We start from the raw sequence: 21,603 nt of genomic DNA on the forward strand, positions 1-21,603 counted from the left end.
CATTGAACTCAATATAGGGCTTCCCTAGGGACTCCAGCTCCAGACTTTTCCCTCGAAATTTACTCCCAAAGCTTGTCTCCCGAATGGGTATCGTTACCAGGCAGCGGAGGTTTGAGATCAGAGTTTTCCTTCCCCTAGATGTGCTGCCAACCACAGCTGACAAGACCCATCTGCCCCAAGCAACGCTTTTAAGGCATTAGTAATTGGTCTTTGCCCCTTGTGTCGGTAGAACCAGTTCTACCAAGCTTAGTGGCTCTGCCGCACGTGAAGGGCAGGAGCTGGACTTGGTTGACAGAGAATATTTGGATTACACGGCTTTGGGAGCATTTAATAGGTAGTGAGAGCTTATCTCTATTACCACCCTTAGCTTTGACAACTTTAAGGTAAGATTGGGGTCTAAATAGATGTACTGTATGAGAATGTCCCTGAGAGCTGATGTTTCTCAAAAGAGAGAAGTCATTTCACCAGATAACAGCACTATCCTACATCAATGTCATACAGCAGAGAAGCAGGCCCTTCAGCAGAACTGGGAGGGAGGGAAAATGTGGAGGATTCATTACCTGAAGCTAGAGAAATCATTATTCATGACATTAGGTGGAGGTTACCCAAACAGAAAATGAGTTCTCAGTATTCTCAAGAGAGAGGGTGAGCAGCCAGATGTCCTGGTCCATGTAGGGACCAATGATGTGGGTAGGAAGAGTGAGGAGGTCCTGGGAGGTGAATTCAGGGAGTTAGGCGCCAAGTTAAAGGACAGGACCTCCAGGAAAGCAATCTCAGGATTGCTACCAGTGCCACGTGCAGGCGGGTTTAGAAATAGTAAGATAGCGCAGATCAACACGTGGCTGAAGACATGGTGCAGGAGGGAGGGCTTCAGATTTATAGATAATTGGGCGGTTTTCCATAGCAAAAGGACAGTGAGAGATAAAATTGGTCCCTCAGAGAATCAGAGTGGACAGCTGTGTGTGGAACCAAAAGAGATGAGGGAGATTTTGAACAATTTCTTTTCTTCAGTGTTCACTAAGGTGAAAGATATTGAATTGTGTAAGGTAAGGGAAACAAGTAGGGAAGTTATGGAAACTATGATGATTAAAGAAGAGGAAGTATTGGCACTTTTAAGGAATATAAAAGTGGATAAGTCTCTGGGTCCTGACAGGATATTCCCTCGGACCTTCAGGGAGGTTAGTGTAGAAATAGCAGGGGCTCTGACAGAAATATTTCAAATGTCATTAGAAACAGGGATGGTGCTGGAGGATTGGCATATTGCTCATGTTGTTCCATTGTTTAAAAAGGGTTCTAAGAGTAAACCTAGCAACTATCGGCCTGTAAATTTGACGTCAGTGGTGGGTAAATTAATGGAAAGTACTCTTAGAGATGGTATATATAATTATCTGGACAAAATAGGGTCTGATTAGGAACAGTCAACATGGATTTGTGCATGGAAGGTCATGTTTGACAAATCTTATTGAATTTTTTGAAGAGGTTACTAGGAAAGTTGACAAGGGTAAAGTGGTGGATGTTGTCTGTATGGACTTCAGTAAGGCCTTTGACAAGGTTCCACATGGAAGGTTAGTTAGGAAGGTTCAATCATTAGGTATTAATAATGAAGTAGTAAAATGGATTTATCAGTGGCTGGATGGGAGACGCCAGAGAATAGTGGTGGATAACTGTTTGTCAGGTTGGAGGCTAGTAACTAGCAGTGTGCCTCAGAGATCTGTACTAGGTCCAATGTTGTTTGTCATATACATTAATGATCTGGATGATGGGGTGGTAAACTGGATTAAGTAAGTATGTAGATAATACTAAGACAGGTGACGTTGTGGATAATGAATACAACAGGAATTCTGCAGATGCTGGAAATTCAAGCAACACACATCAAAGTTGCTGGTGAACGCAGCAGGCCAGGCACCATCTCTAGGAAGAGGTGCAGTTGACGTTTCAGGCCGAGACCCTTCATCAGGACTAACTGAAGGAAGAGTGAGTAAGAGAGTTGTGGATAATGAAGTAGATTTTCAAAGCTTGCAGAGAGATTTAAGCCAGTTAGAAGAGTGGGCTGAAAGATGGCAAATGGAGTTTAATGCTGATAAGTGTGAGGTGCCACATTTTGGTAGGACTAATCAAAATAGGACATACATGGTAAATGGTAGGACATTGAAGAATGCAGTAGAACAGAGGGATCTAGGAATAATGGTGCATAGTTCTCTGAAGGTAGAATCTCATGTGGATAGGGTGGTGAAGAAAGCTTTTGGTATGCTGGCCTTTATAAATCAGAGCATTGAGTATAGGAGTTGGGATGTAATGTTAAAGTTATACAAGGCATTGGTAAGGCCAAATTTGGAGTATTGTGTACAGTTCTGGTCACTGAATTATAGGAAAGATGTCACCAAAATAGAGAGAGTACAGAGAAGATTTACTAGAATGTTACCTGGGTTTCGGCACCTAAGTTACAGAGAAAGGTTGAACAAGTTGGGTCTTTATTCTTTGGGGCATAGAAGGTTGAGGGGGGGCTTGATAGAGGTATTTAAAATTATGAGGGAGATAGATAGAGTTGACATGGATAGGCTTTTTCCATTGAGAGTAGGGGAGATTCAAACAAGAGGACATAAGTTGAGAGTTAGGGGGCAAAAAGTTTAGGGGTAACACGAGGGGGAACTTCTTTACTCAGAGAGTGGTAGCTGTGTTGAACAAGCTTCCAGTAGAAGTGGTAGAGGCAGGCTCAATATTGTCATTTAAAGGAAATTGGATAGCTATATAGACAGGAAGGGAATGGAGGGTTATGGGCTGAGTGCAGGTCGGTGGGACTAGGTGAAAGTAAGCATTCGTCATGGACTAGAAGGGCCGAGATGGCCTGTTTCCATGCTGTAATTGTTATATGATTATATGGTTATATGAGGCGTTGCTCCTCCAACCTGAGTGTGGCCTCATCATATCAGTAGAGGAGGACATGGGCAGATATGTCAGTATGGAAATAGGATGTCAATTTGAAATGGGTGTCTACTTGCAGATCATACATTTTGCTGAGACATCTGCTGAGAATGGATTACTCTGAATCAGAGGAGGGATGGTGAATTAACGCAACAGGTAGAACTGGGGTGCTCTGTAGCGGTTTATGTCAGAGAAAGTGATTGGGGAAGAAAAATCAGAATAGTGGAACTGTCATTATGCTCGAATTGTTGAAATGATGAAATGAAGGGGAAAAAAATCACATACTGTGCTATCAAGTGTGGCTTTGAGCAGAGGGAGGCCAAGTACGTCCTCATGCTGATGAATGGCATAAAGCATGGATGTCAACATGAGGACAGTTCCTGGAAAAACACTGAATAATTTGACTATACCTGAACATACCCTTCTCCAAAGTACATAACAAGCTTCTCTCCATTGAAGATGTTAAGCCATTTACAGCTGGCTAGGACATCAGAATTAGAATCTGGTTGATTATCATTGACAATTGTTGTGAAATTTGCTATTGTGCAGCAGCAGTGCAGTGCAATACATAAATGTACTATAAATTATAATAAGTATCTATTAAGAATATAAGGGGTTTCATTTTTATGTTACTGCGTAGTCTAATTAAAATGGCTTCTTTGTTATGTTAACTGCGGAGAAAGTCCTCCCGTTAGCAGTTTGTTTGGATCATGTTACTGATAAGAGGATGAACAAACCAATTGGGATAGATGTTATTCTTTCTGTGTGTCTGTAAGTGAGTGTGATACGCGGGTTTTTGGACATAAGGCGGGAGAGAGAGACTGAGGATGGACCAGGTGCTGTGAGTCCTCTAACGGAGTCGGACCCTGAGCAGCAGTCCGAAGTCCAGGGTGTTCGGTGAGGAGAGGAGACAGAGACGGACTCCTGTGGAGTGTCTGGTCGACCACTGTTATTGGTCCCAGGCGGCAGGTTGAGGTGGTTCGAGGGGATCACAGGGTGAAGAAGGAAGGTCCTGAGCTCCAACTGTTTGTGCACGAAGAGATTGAACTTTGATAAGTGTGGTGCCTTTTATTTTCCTTTTATATTTTATTATCTATTAATTATATAGTTCCAGCATTATCCAAAAAGTGTAACTCATTAAATTGTATCTGGTTTATTGTCTGTTATTTGGGCGAGGCGGGGTATATCACATAGCATCCACACAAACTATTACCCATTTTGGTGGGGCCGAGGGCTGTTTCCCTAGATGACAGCGAGCTGTGCGACCCTGAGGGTGGCCAGGGGAGGCTACATTTGGAGGCTTTTGACCAGGATTGGATCCAGTGGTATGCTGTGTGTGGTTGCCCTGTTTAAATCAGTAATGTGTGTCTCTGTGGGTTATTTGATGGTTATTGCTGCATGCGTGGTGGTGAGGTCTTTGTTCAAGTTCAGACTAACGTTGACATTAGGGATGGGACTCGGGGCTGTCCATGCTGTTGGGAGAGAGAGGAAAGAGTGGTCTGATTCGGAGGTAGTGTCTGCGAATAAATGTTCCAGCTCTGGCAGGCTCTGCCTGGCGTTTGGGATAGTGTCCACACCAAGAGGGGCGGAGGCGTGCGGGACGTGGGCAGAGTGGATCTCTCAGTTCTTAGATGAGTGGCAGTGCTCGGTTGAGGGAGAGCGACAGGGATTGGTTGAAAGTTTGAGTAGGCGGGCTGGTGACGGTGTTAGAGCTGTCAGGTTCACTTACACCGTAGTGACAGCTGTCAGTTATTTGAAAGAGGGGGAAAAGTTTTCAGTCTGTCTTCTCTGGCTAGGAGGGCGGCTAAATTGCTTGCAGTGCCAGGGGGATCACTTCAGGGGATCAGCCCCTCCTTCAGTTGTTCAGCTGATCAGAGAGGTGTCGGGAAACTTAGTGGAGGCCCAGTGGGGGAACGGTTTGGAGTCTCTGGGGGAGCACGTTCCCAGCAATGTACCAAGGAACTTCCGAAAGGAAAAGACCCTATTCCTGAAGCCTTAGAGGGACCACGCCCCAGGGTGTCGTTACGGATAGAGGGAAGCGATGCTAAAGCCATCCTCGAACCCGGGGTGCAGGTCAAGTTGTTGTACAGTTCATTTTACAACCAGTGTCTGAAGCATTTACCCTTGACAACCGCAAGGGCACTGGAGACTTGGGGTACCTGTGCCAGTAATTGCCCAGAAGACGATTGGTTAGTGGTCCTGGAGTTCATGGGGGCATTGTCTGGGCACCCAGTGTGTCAAGTTGCTCCTAAGGACGTGTGTAGCAGCCTTGTGTCGGTACCAAATTTAAGCGAGACCCAGCTGTGGTACGGCCTGGGGGAAGTAGCTGAGGGTGAGACCCTCTTAGTAGATGCTCCGAACTACCACGAGGGAGGGGAGTTGACCGCTGAAGACACCTCAGTGAGAGAGAGGTCGCGGTAACTGGATCCTGGCGCCATGGAAAACGTAGGCAGCGTGTGTGCAGATTATGCTACGTGGTTTAATGTGCTGGATCTGAGGAGGGGATGTTGCCAGATCCCAAGGAGTGCGGCTGATGAGGAGAAGACGACCGTTATTAGTTCCTTAGGATTCTTCCGATCCGAAAAGATGCCAAAGGGCATGTCCAGAGCCCCTGCAACCTTCCCGCGGGGCATGAGGATGACCATGGGCGAAGTGAAGGTGTGTGGAGTTTTGGCATATGTGGATGACCGCCTAGAGCTTGGATTTGCCTGGGGGGATTATGAGGCGGGGCGAGTGGCTGAGCCCGGGTGACAGAAGCAAAGTGTAACATGTGGAGGAGGTTTTGGCCAGCCGAGTTTGGTGCAATGTGAGAAAAATGACCCCACATACCAGTTGAACTTCCTGGTGGTGGACCTGGGGATGGAAACCCAGGCCGTCAATTGGAATGAGACACAGGGGAGAGAGGGGATTTGCACTGCTGAACTGAGTGCTCAGAAATGCAGGCCAGAGACTGAGTGCCGCTCTTGCAGACTTGGAGTTCACGCTCTCCAAAGTGGAGAAGGAGAAGCGGGGTTCCGAGCCAACACTGCAGTCATGTACTGATGAATTAATCTAGCGAGATGAAACAATGACCCACCTTCGAAAGGATCAGCAGAAACTCAAGACATAGATCCAGAAAAGACTGGAAGACTTACAAGTTGGGGAAGGTCAAGGAAGTGTTCTGACTAAGGCCAACAGAAAACCGAGAGCCCAGGGAGGGGAGTTTGACTACACTCCCGAGGAGGTGAAGAAGTGGAGGACAGATCTCAGAAAAGGGAGGCGTACGCTTGAAAGGAACCTAAAGATGTCTATCGCGAGTTTAAATGAAGTGGAAAAACTGAAAGTTGACCTGGAAGACGTCATCAGGAAGAAACAACCGGAGGCTGAACATTCTTTAACTGCTGCTTTTCAGGTCAGGGAGGAAGAAGCTGGTGGGGTAACTGCGTCCCAGACTGAGATGGCCAAGAACCCTGAGTCAGAACTACTGAGGCTGTGGCGAGAGTTGAAGGAATCCCTGAAGAAGCTGATGTCTCGACTGCAGGAGGCTGAAGGCGTAGCCCCGGCTAAATGTTTCAGTTTGGAGAAACTCAAACAGCAGCTACCGATCGAGGGAATGAGGAAGAATACGGATTCAAAGGATGATGTGCTGGACATGTGGTACATGTTGCCTTTCGCTAACTTCCTCGTGATTGAGGAAGAGACCTTTGGCCCTCCTCCCACTGAGTCAGGTGTAGTGGGGAGGGATAGCTGTGGGCAGTCTGAGTTACGGCAGGACCAGGAAGGAAAAGAAGTGGGGCCCCAGACACGGGACAGGGGGCTCCGAGTTGGAGTGACGGCATGAGTAAGAGAGGAGTTGGCAAAGCAGACCGGTGGTATCCCTAGTAGTGCCTGAGCCTTTAGGGTTTAGGTGAGGGGGTATGGAGGTCTCAGAGGGTTAGGAAGCTCCCAGATAGGTTGGCCTATATAGCCCCGTGGATGGGCGGAAGGTCTACTGTTTGGGGAGCAATGTCACTGTGTGTATCTGGATGGGTTTTTGTGTCTGTAGGACTGGTTGGCGAGTTATTTAGAAGTCATGAGGACATGACTTTATTTGGTGGGGGAAGAGTGTAAGGAATTTCTTTTTTTATGTTACTGCGTAGTCTAATTAAAATGGCTTTTTTGCTATGTTATAATTGAAATGGCTTCTTTGTTATGTTAACTGCTGAGAAGGTCCTCCTGCTAGCAGTTTATTTGGATCATGTTACTGATAAGAGGATGAACAAACCAATTGGGATAGATGGAAGGCTGGCAGATCCAGGGCAAAAATCAAGAAGGGCCACTTTTCAACATAATTGTATAAGGGCTAAGAGTGTTGTAAAAGCAAGCCTGAAGGCTTTGTGTGTCTATGCAAAGAGCATTCGTAACAAGGTGGATGAATTAAAAGTGCAGATTGTTATTAATGAATTTGATATAGTTGGGATCACAGAGACATGGCTCCAGGGTGACCAAGGATGGGAGCTCAACATTCAGGGATATTCAATATTCAGGAGGGATAGACTTGAAAGAAAAGGAGGTGAGGTAGCATTGCTGGTTAGAAAGGAGATTAACGCAACAGAAAGGAAAGACATTAGCCGGAAGGATGTGGAATCGATATGGGTAGAGCTGCATAACAAGGGCAGAAAACGCTGGTGGGAGTTGTGTACAGGCCACCTAACAGTAGTAGTGAGGTTGGGGATGGCATTAAACAGGAAATTAGAAATGCGTGCAATAAAGGAACAGCAGTTATAATGGGTGACTTCAATCTACATATAGATTGGGTGAACCAAATTGGTAAGGTTGCTGAGGAAGAGGATTTCTTGGAATGTATGCGGGATGGGTTTTTGAGCCAACATGTCAAGGAACCAACTAGAGAGCAGGCTATTCTAGACTGCGTATTGAGCAATGAGGAAGGGTTAATTAGCAATCTTGTCGTGAGAGGTCCCTTGGGTAAGAGTGACCATAATATGGTGGAATTCTTCATTAAGATAGAGAGTGACATAGTTAATTCAGAAACAAAGGTTCTGAACTTAAAGAAGGGTAACTTTGAAGGTATGAGACGTGAATTAGCTAAGATAGACTGGCAAATGATACTTGAAGGGTTGACGGTGGATATGCAATGGCAAGCATTTAAAGACTGCATGGATGAACTACAACAATTGTTCATCCCAGTTTGGCAAAAGAATAAATCAGGAAAGGTAGTGCACCCGTGGCTGACAAGGGAAATTAGGGATAGTATCAATTCCAAAGAAGAAGCATACAAATTAGCCAGAAAAAGCGGCTCACATGAGGACTGGGAGAAATTCGGAGTCCAGCGGAGGAGGACAAAGGGCTTAATTAGGAAAGGGAATAAAGATTATGAGAGAAAACTGGCAGGGAACATAAAAACTGACTGTAAAAGCTTTTATAGATATGTGAAAAGAAAAAGATTGGTTAAGACAAATGTAGGTCCCCTACAGACAGAAACAGGTGAATTGATTATGGGGAACAAGGACATGGCAGACCAATTGAGTAACTACTCTGGTTCTGTCTTCACTAAGGAGGACATAAATAATCTTCCAAAAATAGTAGGGGACAGAAGGTCTAGTAAGATGGAGGAACTGAGGGAAATACATGTTAGTAGGTTAGTGGTGTTAGGTAAATTGAAGGGTTTAAAGGCAGATAAATCCCCAGGGCCAGATGGTCTGCATCCCAGAGTGCTTAAGGAAGTAGCCCAAGAAATAGTGGATGCACTAGTGACAATTTTTCGAAACTGTTTAGATTCTGGGCTAATTCCTGAGGATTGGAGGGAGGCTAATGTAACCCCGCTTTTTAAAAAAGGAGGGAGAGAGAAACCAGGGAATTATAGACCGATTAGCTTAACATCGGTGGTGGGGAAAATGCTAGAGTCAGTCATCAAAGATGTGATAACAGCACATTTGGAAAGCGGTGAAATCATCAGACAAAGTCAACATGGATTTGTGAACGGAAAATCATGTCTAACGAATCTCATAGAATTTTTTGAGGATGTAACTAGTAGAGTGGATAGGAGAGAACCAGTGGATGTGGTATATTTGGATTTTCAAAAGGCTTTTGACAAGGTCCCACACAGGAGATTAGTGTGCAAACTTAAAGCACACAGTATTGGGGGTAAGGTATTGATGTGGATAGAGAATTGGTTGGCAGACAGGAAGCAAAGAGTGGGAATAAATGGGACCTTTTCAGAATGGCAGGCAGTAACTAGTGGGGTACTGCAAGGCTCAGTGCTGGGACCCCAGTTGTTTACAATATATATTAATGACTTAGATGAGGGAATTAAATGCAGCATCTCCAAGTTTGCGGATGACACGAAGCTGGGTGGCAGTGTTAGCTGTGAGGAGGGTGCTAAGAGGATGCAGGGTGACTTGGATAGGTTAGGTGAGTGGGCAAATTCATGGCAGATGCAATTTAATGTGGATAAATGTGAGGTTATTCACTTTGGTGGCAAAAACAGGAAAACAGATTATTATCTGAATGGTGGCCAATTAGGAAAAGGGGAGGTGCAACGAGACCTGGGTGTCATTAGACACCAGTCATTGAAAGTGGGCATGCAGGTACAGCAGGCGGTGAAAAAGGCGAACGGTATGCTGGCATTTATAGCAAGAGGATTCGAGTACAGGAGCAGGGAGGTACTACTGCAGTTGTACAAGGCCTTGGTGAGACCACACCTGGAGTATTGTGTGCAGTTTTGGTCTCCTAATCTGAAGAAAGACATTCTTGCCACAGAGGGAGTACAAAGAAGGTTCACCAGATTGATTCCTGGGATGGCAGGACTTTCATATGATGAAAGACTGGATTGACTAGGCTTATACTCATTGGAATTTAGAAGATTGAGGGGGGATCTTATTGAAACGTATAAAATCCTAAAGGGATTGGAGAGGCTAGATGCAGGAAGATTGTTCCCGATGTTGGGGAAGTCCAGAATGAGGGGTCACAGTTTGAGGATAAAGGGGAAGCCTTTTAGGACTGAGATTAGGAAAAACTTCTTCACACAGAGAGTGGTGAATCTGTGGAATTCTCTGCCACAGGAAACAGTTGAGGCCAGTTCATTGGCTATATTTAAGAGGGAGTTAGATATGGCCTTTGTGGCTAAAGGGATCAGAGGGAATGGAGGGAAGGCTGGTACAGGGTTCTGAGTTGGATGATCAGCCATGATCATACTGAATGGCGGTGCAGGCTCAAAGGGCCGAATGGCCTACTCCTGCACCTATTTTCTATGAATCTATGTTATTCTTTCTGTGTGTCTGTAAGTGAGTGTGATGCTCGTGTTTTTGGGCAGGAGAGAGAGAGACAGAGGATGGACCAGGTGCTGTGAGTCCGCTAACGGGTTTGGACACCGAGCAGGAGTCCGAAGTCCAGGGTGTTCGATGAGGAGAGGAGACGGAGACGGACTCATGTGGAGCGTCTGGTTGACCACCGTTGCTGGTCCCAGGCGGCAGGTCGAGGTGGTCCAAGGGGAAACGCATGTTGAAGAAGGAGGGTCCTGAGCTCCAACTGTTTGTGCACGAAGAGATTGAACTTTGATAAGTGTGGCACCTGTTATTTTCCTTTTATATTTTATTATCTATTAATTATATAGTTCCAGTATTATCTATAAACTGGAACTCACTTAATCGTAACTGGTGTATTGTCTGTTATTTGGGCGGGGCGGGGTTCATCACACACCATCCACACAAACTAAGTACCCAGTTTGGCGAGGCCGAGGGATGTTTCCCTGGACGACAGTGAGCCAAGCGACCCTAAGGCTGGCCAGGGGGGCTACAAGAAGAAATAAATAAGTGGTGCAAAACGAGAAGGAAAATAGCGATGTAGTGTTGATGGATTCATTGACTGTTTGGAAATCTGGTGGCGGTGAGAAAGAAGTTGTTCCTACAACAATGAGTGTGTGTCCTCAGGCTCCTGTACCTCGTCCCCAGTGGCCGTAAAGAGAAGAGGCATGCCCTGGGTTATAGGGTTCTTCAATGGTGGAATAATGATGGCATAATTACCAGGGAATAAATTCTCTGGAAGAACTAATTTTATGAATATAATGACCCAATCTCTCAGAAGAGCCTGATATACACTTCATGACTACTTTATTTGGTATACCTGTTTGTTAATGCAAATATCTAGGTACTCAATCATGGGCAACACCTCAATCCATGAAAGTATGCTGACATGGTCAAGAGGAACAGTTGTTGTAAAGACCAAACATCAGGATGGACTCGAAATGTGATCCAAATAATCACACGTGTGCAGAAGAGCATCTCTGGATGCACTACATGTCAAACCTTGAAGCAGAAGGGCTACATCAGCAGAAGACCATGAGCATACACTTATTGGCCACTTTATTAGGTACTTATTTGTTTCCTCTTTTGAATTACGAGAATAACATTTTGGAAATTTCATCTCATTATTATCAATTCACTTGTATGCTATATTGTGTGGCAAGTGCTCCTCTACTGAGTGCAGAATTAGGATATTTAGACTGTAGAGAATGCCTCAAAGAACAACCTATCTAACACCAAAAACATTATGGCTTCACCTTAATGTATCACAGGAGCCTTAGTGTGTGTTGAAACTGTCCAGCTGGACATTTCAGAGTCAGTTAGAACTCAAGCATGTTTAAATTCATGAACTGCCCCTCCATTCAGAAATAATAAATGTCCTTGCCACCCTCAGCCCTTTGCATTTTCTCTGTGTTTTTCTTTAAATAACTTGCATCTGCATCATAAAACCCTTCTCCAGGGAACACTGAGCAGCCATGGGACTGGGTGTTTCCCACAACCGCTGTCTAAGGCGTCTGACAAGGCAACAGCTTTTACAAGTAAATTGAGACTGGGTGGGAATTAAAGAAGAGAGATGCCTCAGACTCAGTCAGCACTGTCCGTAAATGTGCCAGGTCAATCAATCCATGTCTAGCCTGGACTTTTGCCCAATTTATGATCTCAGTTAGAAAGTTAATACTTTCAATTCACACCCATCAGGTTTATGTCTCACATGTGCAAAGCTTGCCAAAATCTCATACTTTACTGTAAAACTCATACTTTACTATAAATACAAGCCTGATCCAGTTTTAGAATCAGAGTCCCACAAATTATATTACAACCAATCCATTATTACAGATAGGACAATCCGTAATATCCATCTGGATATAATATTACAGGATAAACAAGTAAGAACAGCTTACATAATAGATGTAGCCATTCCAAACACACATAACATACTGAAAGCAGTAAGGGAAAAACACCAGAAATATGCTGAATCAAAAGAGGAAATTGAAAGACTATAGAACATGAACAGGGTAAGCACTGTCCCAAGAGAAACATCTACAATTGGTTGCAAACAAGAGAAAGTCTGAAAATCCAAGCAACATGCACAAAACGCTGAAGGAACTCAGTAGGCCAGGCAGCATCTATGGAAAAGAGTACAGCCGAAGTTTCAGGCCGAGACCATATAACCGTATATCCATATAACAAGTACAGCACGGAAACAGGCCATCTTGGCCCTTTTAATCCGTGCCGAACTCTTACCCTATCCTAGTCCCACCGACCTGCACTCAGCCCATAACCCTCCATTCCTTTCCTGTCCATATATCTATCCAATTTAACTTTAAAGGACAGCATAGAACCTGTCTCAACCACTTCGCTGGAAGCTCATTCCACACAGCTACCACTCTCTGAGTGAAGAAGTTCCCCCTCATGTTACCCCTAAGCTTTTGTCCTCTAATTCTCAACCCATGTCCTCTTGTTTGAATCTTCCCCACTCTCAATGGAAAAAGTCTAACCATGTCAACTCTATCAATCCCCTTCATAATTTTAAACACCTCTATCAAGTCCCCCCTCAACCTTCTACGTTCCAAAGAATGAAGACCTAACTTGTTCAATCTCTCTCTGTAACTTAGGAGATGAAACCCAGGCAATATTTTAGTAAACCTCCTCTGTATTCTCTCAATTATCTCATTTCCGTCCACAACGTTACACGCCTGTGCAGTCCTGACTCTCTCAACGCCGATGAAAAAAATACGAAAAATTTAAAAAAGGCTTCCTCCACACTCCCGCTCCGAATCTCAGTCTTCTTTCTGCCAATTAAACTCAAATCAGGATTTCAGCCTTTTAAATCTTCCTTGTTTCCCTCCATGACATCACACGCCTGCGCAGTCCTGATTCTCTCGACACCAATGAAAAAAATACCCTTCATCAGGACTGGAAAAAAAGATGAGGAGTCAGAGTATAAAAGCAGAGGGAGGGGAGAAAGAACCACAAGATGATAGAGGAAACCGGGAGGGGGAGAGGGATGAAGTAAAGAGCAGGGAAGTTGATTGGCGAAAAGGATAAAGGGCTGGAGAAGGGGTATCTCCAGGAGGACAGAAGGCCATGGAAGGAAGGAAAGGGGAGGAGCACCAGGAGGAGATGACAGGCAGATAAGGAGATAAGGTGAGAGAAGGGCATGGAAACGGGGATTGGTGAAGGTGGAGGGGTCATCACTGGAAATTTGAGAAATCGATGTTCATGCCATCAGGTTGGAGGCTACCCAAATGAAATATAACGTGCTGCTCCTTCAATCTGAGTGTGGGCTCATCATGACAGCAGAGGAGGCCATGGACTGACATGTCTACAACTGGGTATCATCCCAAAGTCACTACACAATAACATTAAACAATTAGGGCTACAGAACAATATTTATGTAAATCTCCAGAGAGTCACAATGCTAAACACCACTAGAATAGTCTGAAAATTCCTAGTAATTGAGAAAAGAGTGTGTTTGGCCATGCCCAAACCTCAGGTTTTACCAGCTTGAGCTGAGAGAAAATTTAAAAATAAACTGAAGTAATAATAATATGTAAATCTCTGGAAAGCCACAAAACTAAACACCAGCAGAATAGTCCAAATTTCTAGCAATTGAGAAATGAGTGCACTTGACTGTGCCCGAACCTCAGGTTTTATAAGCTTGAGCTGAGAAAAAAAAATTACTACAATAATAATAATAAAGAAATAAGCAATAAATATTCAGAACATGAGATGAAGAGATGAAGTGTACAGAAACCAAATAATACTTTGTGCTCACCATTACTATTCCATCTGATGGGTTAGTTTTTGCCAGTCAACAATTCTGATCGAAAGAAATAAAGGTAAATGGTTCGGTTAGTGGATCTGCTGCCTTACAACTCCAATAGTGATGGGTTCAATAACCTCTGGAGCTCTCTGTGTGGAGTTTGCTTGTTCTGCCTGTGAGCCCATGTGGTTTTGGTATTTGCCACCTATTGCAGTGTGGGTGAGGAGTGGGGAGTTGGTGAGGATGTTAGAGTATAGATTATAAGGCAAATTGAGTGGGGAATGGGGATGCTCTGTGAGATGGGCTCAGTGGTCTGAGAGTCCCCATTTGTTCACGACATATGGTTTGATAGAACTGGAAGATTTCTTTGAAGTGGTGTAATGATCTGCACACCCACATAAAAAGTTGTGGGGACTTTCAAAGTAGTATTCCATAATACTCCAAATAACTATTAAATCTCATTTCCCGGACCGCTGACTTTGCCAGGGCAGCCCCAAGTCTGGCTGCAAAAGGAGGAGGTTTGGGATGGAGCTAGCAACCCCGAACTGTTAAAACCCAGAGCTGTAGAAACGCCAAAGGAAGCCCCAAACACCACACGCCTAAGAACAGAAGGATCTTCATCTAGAACACAACAAGAAGATGGGCGACACCTGGGGACAAGCTGAAAGGCTGGCCCAGAACAGAGGTCTCTGGCAAGCTACTGTCAGCGGCCTGTGTTCCAGTAGGGGTGACTGGATTAACTAACCAGCTAGCTCTCTCACTCTTGGATACACTAACAATTTACAGGGGTCCGTAATATTCCTCTGCTAATTTTACAACTTTGCCTGCCATGTGTCTGAACCCAGGTAGTTGATATCAGTAGGTTCTTTCACCTTGGAAGAAATCAGAGGCAAATCAGATTGTACACTCACGTGAACCCCATGCGTGCATTTTGCAACATAAGTCATTAGGTAACAATTAAGGGCTGAAGTGCTATCTGATTTATTCCATCCCTGTCCTGACAGAAGAAAGCCAGCTGGAGTCCCCCAGGCTGCTGCTGCTAATATTTCCCACTGACTGTTATTGAGCAGGTAGGCCCTAGATGACTGAGAGAGGGTTGCAGTTAATTTTCTACCCAACCAGTTCCAATCACAGAGATATGTGAAACAGTCCAGGCTGACGCTGCAGGAGTGTGAGGGATTATGGACTGTAACACCCACATCCTGTCCCTCCTGCAGATGACTGAGGGCCTGCTGTTTACGTTTTGTAATTACAAACATGGATTGTGGGATCCCAGTTTTATAATTAGAGGTATATCTGCATTTTTATTACAGAGAAAAGATCTAAACCTGTACCTCGGGACTCAAAGGGAACATGTAGTAAAAGCCTGTTCTTTTGTTTGCTGTAAGTCCATTAGTGCAAGCGCGTGAAGTTTGATATACATTGGCGAAAGAGTCATAGACTGCAGCACAGAAACAGGCCCTTCAGCCCATCTAGTCCATGCCAAACTGTTACGCAACCTAGTCCCATCAACCTGCACCTGGATCGTAGCCCTCATACCCCTCGCACCATTTAGTTAACTAAACTTCACCCAAATGTTGCTCTGGGTCTGGGTCGAAAAAATCTGGAAATGAATTGAAAGGGCATATAATTTACAATGGAAGCTGGTCCATTCAAGGAACTTGAGGGACATGGAACAGTTATTTAGATGGAGCTGGATATCATTTATGATCTAACTGAATGGGCCACTCCTGGCACCATACTCCAACTAGTAATCTGAGATCAGAAATAATAGGGGAACAACCTACAAAGTTACATAAATAATATTGACAACCCGTGGGTGAAATGGACTCTTAATATATGGAAAACTATTATAAAAGAACATAAACTGGAAAGAGACATTGCAATTCTTAAATGTTGTGCATATGACTCGGATTTTACGCCGAATAAACTGGATGCTAGATTTAAGGACTGGACAGTTAAAGGAATAACAGCTATTTGCAATATAATGAAAGAAGGAACACTGTTCAGTTTTTAAATGCTCAAAGAGAAGCACTTGTTAGAAAAACAGGACCTTTACCAGTATTTACAGATGCGACAGTATGTTAATAGGACGGTTTAAAATGTAACCAATGCTACTGCATGTCTGATAGAACTGTTTAGAAAAGCATATAATTCAGACAATGGTAGTAAGATCATTTCAAGCATGTATAAGGGTTTATCAAATCTTAAAACACATTTAACTTCATACACTGAAACAAAATGGGAGAAGGAAGGAGGGATAATAATATCTGAGGAAGAATGGACAATACTATGGAGGTATCAATGGAAGTGTACCAGTTCACAGAAATGGAGGGAGTTCGGGTGGAAAAACTTGATAAGATATTTTAATACACCCTCTCAGAAATCCCATTATGATAACAACCCCCCTGTTTGCTGGAGAAATTGTGGAAATCAAAATGCAAACCATTATCATATTTTCTGGGAATGCCTTGTTATCAAAGACTATTGGAGTGGGATACATAATACCCTACAAAACATCTTTAAATGTGAAATACCCTTAGAGAGTAAGACCATATACTTTGGGTATATACCTCAAGAATGGTTGAAAAGAGATAAATATTTAATGAAAGTACTGCTGGTGGCTGGTAAAAAGACTCTTACCAGGAAATGGTTATCACAGGAGCGCCTAACTCTAAATGTATGGATGGAAATTACAATGGACATTTACAAAATGGAGAAGATAACAGCATCTGTTAATCATAAGTTGGAACAATTTTACTCATGCTGGAAAAAATGGTTTAACTATGTAACACCTAATAGGCCTGATTTTATTCTCACAAGTCAATGAATATGTTGTATAAAAAGATCACTCCCTACTATGTACATAGTTTTCTTCCTTTGTTTGTTCTTTCTTTCCTCTCTTTTCTATAAGTGTATATCTCAGATAAATATGTGGAAATTTGTGACAAATATGACTATATGATATATATATATATGTACAGTATCTGAAATACATCTTATGGAAATGTTTGTTTGATGATGAAATTCAATAAAAAATAAATTACGAAAAAAAATAATAGGGGAGTCTCAATCCAAACATGGCAGGAGGGAAATTTAAATTTAAACAAAGTTTGAAATATAATTCATGGAGTACATTATTGCTGTGAAACTCAGCTGCTCTCTGATACCCTTCAGGGAAGAGAACCTGACCTGCTGCCTGTACACGGTTGGACCTATAAGGTTCGTGCATCGTCATCGATGAAGACCTCGACACCATTAGTACTTTTTACGAGGTCGAGTTGCTAGTTCGACACTCAACCCGGCACGGATGGAAAGCGTGCCCGGGAGCGGCTTGACTGGATTTGAACTCGGGAACCTTCGCTCCGGGAGTCCAGCGCTGATGTCACTGTGCCACCAGCCGGCTGATGGTGTCGAGACTAGTGCTTGATTTGGATTTAAGTGAGAGAGAGTTGCACAGCGTCAGCCTCACTCTCTCTTCCCAATTCCCATCTGGATACAGTGGCAAGTCAGAGTCGAGACGGCTGGAGATGGGACTAGGCGCAGTGGATGACCAGGACATCTTCTGTGTCTTGTCATGCTCTACGCGTTCCACGACACTTGCAGAAACCGCCTTCTTGACCGTTGGACCTTCCATTGGTCTCATCCACTCGTTCTGCTGGAGTCTATCTTCGCATGCTGGGATAGACAACTTCCTATCTCATTGAGGGTTTGAGACCCGTCGGCTACCCTCACCTGGTTTAGCTGGCTTGTCAAAGCCGTTGCCCAGGCTGTGGCCACTGTCTCATGCAAACAGCTACGGGGAGCCACAGGTGAGAGCTGAGTGCCACGTGGGGACCAAAGGTGGACAAACCGCCCTGAAAAGGACGTGACATGTTCCCCCGCCAGAGGTGCTACCCCTCCCTGACGCCCCATACACCACATACAGTTGGACCTAAAATGAGCCCAAATTACCAGTGCTTTTGCCCTCTGGATGTCCCAGCAAGGCACTGAGGCATGGACAATAATTGCTGAATTTGCCAGTGTCACCTATATTCACTGAATAATTTTTACGTATGTAGGGCTCTCAGTATACTAGATGGACTGTTAACTGTTGATCGCTTATTACCAAAATGGCTTCTCTGAAGTGTTATATTAAAATGACATCTCGTAATTTTAACTGCTGAGCAAGGGGTTCTCTGTAACTGCAATGTTTGGGTTATACAGTGTGATAATAGAAATTGTATTCATTTGTTAGCCAATGGAAGTCATGTTCTGTTATCTTGTATATGTGTGCTGAGTTGAGGAGCGTGGGCTTTTTCGGGAGGAAAGCAGAGAGGACGGACGTGTGAGGAATGGACAGCGGTTCCAGGGCGGCGGACACCGGACCTCAGGGGTTCGGAGGGTGGCTGGAGTCTCGGAAGGACGTTGTGGATGGAATCGGAGGCGTGAACTCCAACGTATTAAAATATTATGTGCGCAAGACTGATAAGTTACTTCTGTGGTGCCTTTTCTTGTAGTTGTTTCTACTAACCCATCACCAAAATTTGCTATAAAGTATAATTCTTTACTCGCACTTTGTATATTGTTTCATATTTGTGTCATGGCTGACCATTGGGCAACTCACACTTTATCCGCACCAAAGCAATTGCACTGTTTGGCAGGGTCAACGGCTATTCACCCTAGGCAACGGAGGGTCAGTGGGGGAAAAGACCGCTACATGTATTAAACATTTGTAATGAAGCTGTCATAAGCCCAGTGGGCCTCTATTGCCTATCATAGAGCTTTGGACTTCTAGGTTTCTCGAGCAACTATATTTACTAATTCTTGCCTTAAGGAGAGTCATAATGCTTTCCGTTTAATCTTGTCAAGTTAATTGTGACTGGCACGGGTTTCCTGCATTCTGTAGTTATTTAAAGAGGGCTCTTGTTTAGTGCTGATGCCAGAGTCCCTGTGTTTGTGGAGAAGGATTTGTCTCACCCCGTGCCTCAAATGTTGTGTTGGCATTCCTATGTCTAAGCCATTGTTTCCCTCTCTGCGGGGGAGTCCACCACACCTGGGTTGAGTTGGCGCTAGTGGTCCCCATGACAGTATCTGCCCTTCCTCCACACCTGGATTGAGTCATTGCCAGCGCTCACTGTGACGGAGTCTGTCGTTCCTCCGCAACTGGGTCCAGTCCTGCCAGCAACCACCGTGACAAGAAGCACGAATGTTGGTCCCCTGACTATAGACACTGAATGATGTGCTAAGTGTTTCCAGAATTTTCTGCTTTTGCTTTAGAACGCTTATCAAATCAGTTTACATCCTGCCTATTGCTACATAAATATAAAGGCTGGATTAGTGGCCAATACCCATAAGAGACTAAGCAAGTTGTAGATGGCACAAATTAGTATTTTGTGCTGAATACCACATCTTATAGCTGTGCTTGGCCATTATAATGCTAATGAGAGCTCATTATTATAAGCAAGTACACTTACTTTCCCTTAATGTGTATATAGTAACCCTTTTGCACAGAGATTTAGGAACATGGTAAATTTCCTAAGTGGCTATTGTGAAATTGCTCATATATAATTTAGTCAGAACTCGTCTGGGAAAAGAATGTGTAAAACGGATCATACTACCGTTAGTAATGTAATGAGAATAGTACGTGGGTGACATGGATCCACACTTACTTCTGGGTTATCCTCAAGTGCAAAGCCAAAGATGGGAGGGAAGAAATGTTGCATAAGTAACAGTCGAGCAGAAAAGATCCAGGTCTGATCTAGGGTCCTGCTGGCTTGGTTTCTGAACTGTGAAAAACATCACTTCTCTATGTCCTAGCAACGACACACTTCAGCTTACCCTGGCAGCGGCAAGTGCCTTCTCAAGGATATGCCCATGGCTGAGATCATTCGTGCCCTGTCAAGTATATCTTCATGGCCCAAATATCAGTTCAGGAAAGAGCATGGAGATTTATGCCAGAACAGAATTACAGGGAGAGGTTGCTCAGGCTTGGATTTTACTTCTAGGAGGAAATTGAGTGGGGACCTCTTAGACGTGTATAGTATCATGAGGGTAGGGACAGGGTGAACACATTTTGTCTTTTTCCCAGTGATGCAGGATAAAAAAACATGGTGGGATAGGTTTAAGGAGAGAGGTAAAAAGTTGAAAAAGGACCTGAGAGGCAACTTTTGCACACAGAGATTGGTGCACACATGGAGTGTGGTTGGGGACGGTACAATGACAACAATTATGGAGCATTTAGGTAAGACAATAGTAGGGGATTAATTTTTCTTGAGGGCATACTCAATATATCCATAATAGAATAATAACCAGAATAAAATCAATGAAAGACTGCAACAACTTGACTGTTTAGCCAGTATGCAAAAGACAACAAACTGTACAAATGCAAAAATAAAGAAATAACAAATAAATAAATAAACAAACAAACAAACAATAAAAATTGAGAACATAAGATGAAGGGTCCTTGAAAGTGAGTCCATGGTTTGTGGAAACATTTTAGTGATGGGGCAAGTGATGTTGAGTGAAGTTCTCACCACTGGTTCAAGAACCTGATGGGTGAGGGGTAATGACTGTTCCTGAACCTGGTGATGTGAGTCCTGAGGCTCCCATACCTTCTTCCTGATGGCAGCAGTGAGAGGAGCATATCCTGAGTGATGGGGGGGGGGGGGTCGGGGTCTCCGACGATGGATGCAAATTTTCTGCCCCAGTGCTCTGTGTAGATGTGCTCAATGGTGGGGAGAGCTTTACCAGTGATGGACTGGGCTGTGTCCAGAAAGGATGCGGTGGCGCAAAAGAGGTTTGCCAGAATGTTGCCTAGATTAGAGAATAGTAGTTATAGAAAGCATTTGGGGAAACCTGTTATTTTTTCATTTAGAGATATAAAGGACCTTCCTGCTCAATCCAAGTACACCCACGTGACCAATTAACCTATGAACATTCATTTTTGAGTTGTTTTCCCTGAGTGTCAGAGGCTGATAAAATATGTATGTCATGAAAAGCAGGGGTAGGGGGGATAGAGTACATTTCAGGGTGAAAATGTCAAAGACTTCAGAGTACGGCCTTAAGGTGAGAAGAGCAAGTATTTGTTTTGCACAGAGAGAGATACCTTGATGCCTGGAATGTGCTGCTCTGGTGGAAGCCAATATGATGGTTAAAATGTATTCAGGTAGCCACATGAATATGCTGGAAATGAAAGGGTATGGATGGGATTCACTTAATTTAACATCATTGTTGGCACAGACGTCAAAGGCCAAAGAGCCTCTTCCTGTCCTGTATTGCTCTACGTTCAGTGTTCTAAACAATACTTCAACTGAGCATACAACAAATAAGCTGAAACTGGAAATCTTACTGTGTGTTTGAACGTCTGTTATCAATTGAGAGGACCTTACCCATGGCCAGAACCTAAATGCAATTACAAAGAAAACGCTGCAGCACTTCCACCTTAGAAGTTTCCAAAGATTCCGTGTGACATCGAAATCTTCAACAAACTTTTATGGATGTGTGGTGGAGAGTGTATTGTTTGGTTGCATCACAACATGGTATGGAAACACCAATGCCCTTGTATTGAAAATCCCACATAATGTAGTGGAAACTGCATCGTAGGAACTGCCTGCCCACCATAGAACACATCCACACGGAGCACTGTTTCAGGAA

The sequence above is a fragment of the Mobula hypostoma genome, chromosome 5, assembly GCF_963921235.1.
Source record: "Mobula hypostoma chromosome 5, sMobHyp1.1, whole genome shotgun sequence".
NCBI classification, from domain to species: domain Eukaryota; kingdom Metazoa; phylum Chordata; class Chondrichthyes; order Myliobatiformes; family Myliobatidae; genus Mobula; species Mobula hypostoma.